The 9,396-nt window shown below is 46.6% G+C and overlaps 1 non-coding gene across 1 annotated transcript; it reads right to left on the bottom strand.

The window, feature by feature from the left end:
• Positions 1–9,043: 9,043 nt before the first annotated feature.
• TRNAT-GGU (transfer RNA threonine (anticodon GGU)) lies at positions 9,044–9,117 on the bottom strand. The gene has a single exon. It is a non-coding gene; the product is annotated as a tRNA-Thr (tRNA).
• Between the last annotated feature and the right edge of the window lie 279 nt (positions 9,118–9,396).

The following is a 9,396-nucleotide window of genomic DNA, read 5'->3' on the forward strand; positions in this document are numbered from 1 at the left end:
CCCACGAGCTTCCCCGGACTAAGCAGGAAAGAGCGCATTGAGCGCACTCGCTCGCGGAAGATCGAAAATGTGGGGCAACGTTGTTCGGCTGCTCCCGCAGATGGCGCTAGGGGTAGAATCAACGTCAATGGCATCGGCGGAGAGGCGTCGAATTAAGTAGCCAAGGTAACGGCGGTATATTGATGCAGAACGAGCGGTGAGAAAGAGAACGCAGGACATTCATTCTCACAATGAACACATTTCATGCTCTTTTCCAACGAGCGTGTAAAGAGCTTAATAAATAAGCATGTATATGTGCCGATTGTATTAGTGCGGCTAAAGAGAAGCTCCATTAAGTTTTCATTCCAAAGAAGCACACCGCAAGGAGCCGAGGTAAACTACTGTTTTTAAATTGAGGCAGTCATATATGCAACACCGTTGAGCTTATTATCACAACAAACAAGATGGAAGAAATGGGAGTGGGAAAAGTGGACTTTCTGCAAAGTTGATGCCTTTAGGGCAGAAATTGAGATTCGTTGTCAATATGCCGGCGAATAACTGCAATAATTTGGGCCAATGGCCGTGATTCCGCAAATAAATTGTGGTTCCAACGTTTTCTTTCATATGCTTAGACTCTTATGTTTAATTGAGGCCGCTCTGTTCAAACTTGTCAGTGTGTACAGTGTGAAAAAATAACTGACTTGTAGATATTATTCTACAACTTCTAGTCTTTCACGCCAAAAAAGATTTTGTCTACCAGACCTTCTTGTGGGTTCCCTGAGCCTAAAATTGCAGTCAAACAGTTTGATGACGCCCGGGCGACCTTTACAGATAACTGTGCAACATGCCGACAACAAAGGAAAGAAAATGATGTGCAAGTAATCAGGGTTACTATAACAGTTGCTAATGGAAAATACGCGAGAACACAAAAACTGCAAAACCAGAATTATCAGTTACATTAGTGCAGTTTCACGGAGATAATAGGTTTAAGTTTACTTTGGTAAATAGCAGCAGTTCAAAGGTTAGACAAATATGCGAACAGAAGCAACGGCGAGGACAAAAACGCCGCTCGCAAAATTCGTGTCTAGAACTCAAGATAACGAAACGCATCGCTTGAATTTGACGAAATGCATCTCTGCGAACAAACAGACACACAAAAAAGCGAAACAAGGTAGAAACTTCAAACTCATTAAAGCTGCAGTTATTGGTCCGGCGTTGTACTCATGTGTTCGTATTGCTCTTATCTTGAAGGGTGAATGCAATATAATAGACTGAAGCTTATAATGTGCATTTAACTGGGGTATGAATCACGTATCCTCGTTACGTTTATTAAAGAAAATTCACATCGTGTTTTGATGCCGAAGCAGCTCTGACGTATAAATTCATCTTTAAACTGGAGCTGACATGCAATATAAAAGCTGACTTGGAACCACAGAATCACATGAGAGCACTGTTTGCTTCAAAATGTAAAACCGACAAACCTAACTCTCTCCGACGCACAAAGCATGCTAGAAGCGCTGCCTGCTCATGCGAATTCCGTGAGAGTGGCCTTCTTATTATACGCCTACGCTGCTCTGTGAACTGATCTCAGAGTATGTCACCATTGCATACGATTCAGCGAAAGATAGAAGAAAGTGAGGATCAATGAAAAGCAACTGAAACAAACCGTAGCGGGGCCGATAACGCAGGGGGTCCGAGATTAGGATGGACATCGTAACTTGAAAGTCTATGTCGGAGAGGCTGGAAATCGGAAAGAAGCTGACGGCAGAATTCAGTGTCATAAGAACCGATATGATATATTGTAAACTAATAAGATTATACAGATGCCCCAAGGGAAACTATTAAAAGAGAATATGCAGTGCACACAGTGATGATACAACACTATTGGTGAATGAAACAAGGTAACCATGTGGGCTAGTTGGTGTGTATCAGACATAACTTCACCAGCGAAAGAACGGGACACCAGGACACCAGCGTTGTCCTGTGTGCTTCTTCTCCTGGTGTCCCGTTCTTTCGCTGGTGAAGTTATGTCTGGTGAATGAACTATCGAGCCTTCACAAATTATTCGCAAGCTAACTCTAATTAACATTCATTTTGCTCGTGTAACGTTAGAGAACTCAGCCGACAAAGGTAAGGAAATGAGGGGATCGTACGTTATGACATACATATGAAGGAAGCCAACACTCAGAAACCAAGGAGAGCAAAGGGCATTGGTGCTGTTTTATCATTTTGTGATGTTGATCAATAGGAAATTAATAGTGTAATTTGTAAGGTTGGTGCTGGTGAACATTCCCCTACGTCAGAAACCAAGGAGAGCAAAGGGCATTGGTGCTATTTTTTAATGTTGTGGTGCTAATTAATGGGAAATTAGTAGTGTAATTTGTAAGGCTGGTGCTGGTGAACAGTCTTCTAAGTTAGTTTGCACGCAGCATAAAAACCCCCGAAAGTACGAGATTGCACAGCCGCCGGCCATTGTTTGAAGGACGTATGGTCACGCCGTGATCTTTCCATTTTTCAAAAGTGGGACTTGTTTAAACAGGAGATCAAAAACTTGGCAATTGAGGCCTCAGCAAGAATCGCTTTCCTGAAGAGACACCACCTTCGTGAGCTTGGGCGCACCCTAACGGAGCTACATGAGCTAGAGAGGGTAAGCCCGGGTGCCTATCTCGAAGAGATTAATAACGTAAAAGCACAGCTTCAACAATTTGCGACAGACAGATATAAGGGGGCCTTGATACGATCTAGGTCCCGAAGGTTTCTTGATGAGCAACCTTCTCGTCGGGCCCTGAGTGATGAAAGAGAGAATGCTCTTGCGAAGGAAATATTGGAAATTCAGTATGGTTATTGCACATACAGTGATGCGCCTGGTATTCTTGCTGCTTTCTTCGACTATTATCGGAAGCTGTTTGGCAGTTGCGAAGATCCAAGTCAGGGTTTCGATTACAGTTCCTTGCTTGGAAACTTCCCTCGACTTGATGATGAGAAGTGTGCTATAGTGAAGGGACCTATCCCTTTGGATGAAATTCAATCAGCCATTTCTGCCCTGCAGAGCCAGAAATCTCCTGGGCCAGATGGTATTACTAGCGAATTCTATAAAACATTTTCGCCTTGCCTAGTGCCTGCTTTGATGGAAGTTTTCAAAGCATCTTATGATGTGGGTGTCCTGCCTCCCACTTTTTATTCTGGGCACACAATATTAATTCCCAAAAGCAAAGATACTAATCGGTTGAAAACTGTTGAGGGATATCGTCCAATTTCCCTTTGCAATGTTGATTACAAAATTTTTGCCAAGGTTCTTAGCAGTCGTCTGCAGCTCGTCATTATGGACTTGATAGGTCCGCATCAGGTCTGTGGTATTAGAGGCCGCAGTATTCAAACACATATCCATATTGCACGTTCAGTATTAGAGACAGTATCAGATGAGATAGGCCAAGTAGCTCTGATTCAAATTGACTTGGCTAAGGCGTTTGATAAAGTTCGGCACGATTTCTTGTTCGCGGTCTTGGAGTATGCAAATATTGGTGACGTCTTGCTCAAAGGCATAAGGCTGTGCTATAAGAACTCCTATACAAGGGTTATTGTTAATCAGGAGCTAACGAAACCAGTACCACTAGAAGCATCTGTTCGTCAAGGATGTCCACTGTCTCCATTGTTGTTTGCCCTATATCTGGAACCCCTCTGTCTCAGTATAATTAACAGCGCAGCTATCCGCGGTTTCTCTCTGGCTCAATGTGAAGTTAAAGTTTTAGCTTACGCTGATGATGTCGCCTTCTTTTGTTCTGACAAAAAGAGTGTACTCGAGGCTCTAAACTTGACTAAACAGTTCTGCGATGTATCAGGCGCGGCTCTTAATTTAGAGAAATCCAAAGGCTTTTGGTTGGGTCATTGGGGAACTAGGCCAAGCCAGTTTGGTGGTATATGCTGGAACTGTAGCCCTCTTGAGTACCTAGGCGTTCCGCTGCACCAAGTTCGCAACAGTACAGCCTACTGGGATTCACAAACTGTAACTCTACGGCGGCAAACACAGGCTTGGATGGGTAGGGAACTCTCAGTGTTTGCGAGGGCACAGGTCTGTAACATTTTTTTGTTTGCAAAGCTCGCGTATGTCCTTCAAGTCCTGCATTGTGCGAGGAGGAAGGTGCAAGCAATACATAGAATATTTGCAGCATTCGTTTGGCGCTCTCAATGGGAGCCGATGAGGCGTGACAACTTGTTCCTTCCCTTAGAGGGTGGTGGAGTGAGCCTTGTTCACCTGTTCGTGCATCAACTCGTTTCTCGTTTTTTCTTTTTCAAATCGGCAAACGACCCGTTTCTGGTAGCTGTGCTCATTAGGCGGCTTAGTTTTCATTTGCCTTACTTATTCGCACCAACTGTGCAGGCTCGTGAGGGGACTTTATGGGGATTTCTTAAGGAGGTTGCTGACACTTTCAATTTTCTCACTGTGCGCTTCTCTTTAGATTACCTGTATAGCCTCTCGAGAAAGCAGATGACCCAGGCTCTCACTGAGTCTTTGTTCCCTACACCATTGTATCGGCAGCCTTATCTGGGGTCTTTGGACATCAGTGTTCTAAAGCGTGTTAGGCGGATGTGCATTCAGGCAGCCGCTAAAACGTTCTTTTTCAAACTACACACAGCGACGCTGCCTGTCAAGACATTTCTTAATGACAAGGGGATGTTTGTACCCTGGAATGTGAATTGTCGTCTGTGTAACGTGCCTGAGACAATTGATCATTGCTTCATCCTGTGCCGTGATGCCATGTTCTTTTGGGACATACTACAACGAACTCTTAAGAAGGACATTGAAATTACACCATACACTATTAGATTTCTGCCTGTTGACAAAAACTCTGTTGTGCCTTATGACGTGTTTGTGTTGATGGGACTATTCAGTCTTTGGAAAAGTCGTATGATGGACAGACATGCCGAGCCACCAAGATCGTCCAAATCTGTGTTTCGGGAACAGTGTGCGTTGGTGAGGAGTGTATATGCTGCTCGCGACGAACCTCCAAGCTGGCTGCCGTGCCTAGATGCTTGTGTGTGCCTCCCTGAATTTTGATGTTTTGATGGGGATGCAGTGGTGAGTTCGGGCTATGGGGGGCTCATATTAAGCAGCCCGGTAACTTGAGACGCGAACTAGTCTGATTGAAGTTTCCTCCTTTCTACAGAAGTTCTTCCATGCAATAAAGAAAAAAAAACCGCCGGCCATTGCTCAGTTGGTAGAGCACTTGATGCAAAATTCGGATGTCGTTGGTTCGAATCCCACTGACGGCATCTGGTTATTTTCTCTTCTACTTTATAATTGGTTTTTTTAGCCATAATGTGATTGCACTATTAATTTCTCGTTGATTGAAAACCCCCATTTTTTAATAAAATATAGAAACATTCCCCTGTGCTCATTGGTTTCGGTGACTGTTGGCTTTTTTCATGTTTCAAATGATTAAGTACAGATTTTTAATTAAATGCAGATTCTTCATTTAGAAGACGAGAAAGATGCTTCGGTGCTGTCTGTACGGGAGCATTATGCGGAAAGTTAGAGGTTGTTTACGTGATGAAATGCAATTAAAAGCCGATTAATGTACTGCAATTAACCAATTAATTTTCTTTAGTTTGTTTCAGGATGCAACGCCATATTATGAAATTAAGACCGTCAAAATCAAAGGCGATCTGAGCTTTTTTGAGGTCGGAATCGGCATTGTGATTCGAGATATCGAAAGTGGAAAACGCGGTTTTGAAATCTCGTTAGGTTGGCTTTCTCACGCTTCCCTCTGATCAAATGGTGTCACTCGAATATTTAATGCCGGAAATAGTTATGCCCATTATGAGTTTTCTAATGTGGAAGATGCTGACGTTGTTTTTGCGACGGCACCACGTGCAGCAACCTCATTAGATGAGCGCGCAACGTGGAAAAGCCGACTTATAGAGCGATCGAGGAGGCATTTTTCACATTAAATGTCTCTATCCACGTTCCTAGTGCGCAGATTTTAAAAACCGAACTCACTATCGATGTTGACGTCCTTTAAATTTTGCAAAATAATCTTGCGTCCTAAATAAAACATAAAAAATTGATTAATTCATTTTAGTTTATTACTGACTTTTAGTTCCCTTATGGAGAGTTTTTTTTTTTTTTCAGAATGGTATTAAAATGGTAATTTATTACTCATGCTACCATCTGTCGGCAAACCAACAATATGCTCTGGATGCATCCTAGTGGCCTTAAACCAGACACCGAGTGCCAGTCGGCTAATGACAAGTCTGAGTTGTCAAAGTCCTTAAGGGGGTTAATAGCACTCAATCACGTAAGTAATGTATGCTTCGCCACAAAATGCTTTTACACAGACCGCACTGAAGTATTTTTCAGCACTTTTTAAGGATAAATCTGTATTGAGTAATTTGAAACAACGGTGTACGGCACGTTCGGCGAAGTCATTTCGTCGGCGTCGTCGTCGGCGTCGTCGTCCGCGCACTCAAGGCAAAGGAGCTCTCAGGCATATCACCTTTCCACACGACGATGAAAGAGCCGCTAAGCACGGCTCTACATTATCAATTTCGTGGCCGGATCTCTCCTACGCGTAGCCGACCGGAGTCTTCCGTTGGCGTCCTTGGAGGACACCCACAACAGCCAGAGTCGAATCACCGAAAATAACACTTAGTGCTTAGCACTTAGTGATAAATTTTCATCACAGAATTAGCAGAAAATGTGGAGATCAGCGCTGACTGACAGCTTTTCTCCGGTGTGCCTTCGACATCCCCTTTGCCAGTGGAGGAAACTGGTGATGCCTGTCTTTGTAATGGTCGACGATTTCTCGAAACCACAGAAGCGGCCGGCTAGGCCCACCGGTTGGGGAGGACCGGTAAAGGGGCTGTCGAAGGCAGACGACCGCATTCTGCGACAGCTACAGACGAACACCTACTGGTGTCCCGCCATGGCTACTCGCTATGGCCCGAAAGTGAATCCTTTGTGCCCACACTGTGACGAGCTCTGTTCTCTATCCCACGTGTCAGCACAGTCCCCACTTCCCTCCCCACTCCAACCCCAGTAAAGAGGAGGCTTGGGAGCCCTTTTTCCTCGAGCGCTCGAATGCGCGACGGCACAAACTGTCCTCGCACGCCGGGCTAGCGAGGCGGCGGGATCTTGCGGCATCCTGGACTGACGCGGGCCAAGAAGATGTCGGCATTCACCAACTGCGCCAGCTAATCCTCTCTATTTCCCTCATAAAGGTTTGCTCTCTCTCTCTCTCTCTCTCTCTCTCTCCGGTGTGACCAATATGTTCGCCCACTTTAATGGGGATGTACGCGGCAAATTGATACTGCCCCTTGAAAAACGCATCTTCCGTGGCGACGAGTAGCCATTAGCGACGATTGAGGTTTATTGAGCACCATCTTGTCCAGCCCATGCCTCCCCTGTCGACCTCTCTATTTGTCGAGTAAGGAAGCCCAGGAACGGAGAAGGAAGCCGCCTCTCTCCTGCAGCGCATCGCCAAGGCAGCGGCTAAACTCTGCCAGATTTATGTCTTCTAAACGCCATAGTCCGAGCAGAATCGGAGGCGCGCGCACCCCACATCGCCGGGCTCCACCTTCGGGCGTCCGTTTACGACCGCGAAAAGGAAGACGAGTGAAGAAGGAGGGGGTGAGATTGGGGTAATGTCCATTGTGTCCAGACGACGGGGCATAAAACACGCCGAAAACGGGGTTTCATCAGCGCGAAACAGTTGAGCGAGGATAAAAGGAAGCCGACAAGAAACGGTAAAACGACAAGAAACGCCCGGTGAGGGCGACAGCAGGGCAGACGCTGCCGAAGGTTCGGCTTCGGCGACTGTGGAACTGCTCTATCCTCACAAAGGTGGCGTTGGTGTGTACACTACTACGCCGCTCGGCTACGCAGTTCCCCTCGGCCATAAGCAAGGCGCGGCTTTCCCGGCACGTTATAGGGATACGGGATAAAAAAAAACTTGAGCGTGTCCCCAGACGGCGACCTCCCGCCCATGAAAACGCCCTTTCTTTATTGGATATCCCGTTCTTCCCAGTCCGGCGGGTCCATAAAGACCAGCCGGCCAAACAATACCGGCTTTACGACTGGTCCCTCCCCCTTCGTCTCCCGCCTAAGCAGCACCTTCTGTCTTCGTGCCGCTGCTGAGTTACTCCTTGTTTGCCTGCTTTCAGCTCTTGGTTGCGATCGTCCCTTTCTCCTATAACCTTCTTAACCTTTTTTATCTGCTTTTATCTCTTTTGTCTCGCCGCGTCGGTAAAGGAGTGATACGCCGCCCTGGCCGGAGGGGCGCGCACGCCGGCGTTTTATGGGTCTACCAGCCGGCACTTTGTTGGTGAACCTTCCGCGGCGTAAAACCGAGGGTCGGGGCCCGGAGGTGGAGGTTGGGGGAGACCCTTTTGGGACTGTGTCCCCTTCCTGGGAGGTGATCGGAAGCACTTTAAAGCCGGCACTCTCTGGAGCTTATACCGGACGAAAAAAAGAAAGAAAGATCACTACAAGAAACTCGCCTCTCAAACGCTGCCGTGACGGTTTGGAGCGCGCAAGCCTTTTTCCGGGACAAATGGTATAGGTACTACATGGACAGCGCGGACTTAGCTGTTCTCGTTTCGCGCTCCCTGTAGAGTAAATGCGTGTAATGGGAAAGAAGATGAAAGGGGCAACGCCGGGGTGCGCGACCAAAAGAGCATTAATCTTGCTGCACGGCCGCCCTGTGGGGTGGGGTTCGAGATGGAGCGCATCCCCAGTACACACCTTAGGGGAAATACGTCTGTCACAATGAGTTTTTAAATCACAAAGTGAACAAGGGAGGGGATAGCCTCGGGGTGCTTGCCAACGATTCGAAAAGAGGACTTGTCTTCGTTATTCCCTGTACAAATATATAAACGGCATTGTCGAGATGAAGCCGGACGCCGCGGTTGGCGATGGGCATTCCTTCAGGAATGCTAAATTTTTATGATGTTGACAGTTAGTAATAGGGGAGCAAATTACTCTTTGGCATCCACGCATGCGCAGCCATGCAGCTACAAAAGAAGGCCATACAGCTTCCACAGAAACTTCGCAGTGAAAGAAAAATACGTCCTGATCCGGGGTTCGAACCCGGGACCACCGCTTCACCGGAGCAGTGGCTCTACCAACTGAGCTAACCGGGACGACTAGCATATAGTAGGGCGAAAACGAATTGATCAATAACTTGAAGTGGGAACAGTGTTGGTCGAATGTTTAGGGGAATCCCCCAAGGTGGAGTGAATTTGTAATAAGGGAGCAAATTACTCATTGGCATCCACGCATGCGCAGCCATGCAGCTACAAAAGAAGGCCATACAGCTTCCACAGAAACTTCGCAGTGAAAGAAAAATACGTCCTGATCCGGGGTTCGAACCCGGGACCACCGCTTCACCGGACTAGTGACTCTACCAACTGAGCTAACCG

This window comes from Amblyomma americanum, chromosome 3, assembly GCF_052857255.1.
Source record: "Amblyomma americanum isolate KBUSLIRL-KWMA chromosome 3, ASM5285725v1, whole genome shotgun sequence".
In the NCBI taxonomy this organism is placed as follows: domain Eukaryota; kingdom Metazoa; phylum Arthropoda; class Arachnida; order Ixodida; family Ixodidae; genus Amblyomma; species Amblyomma americanum.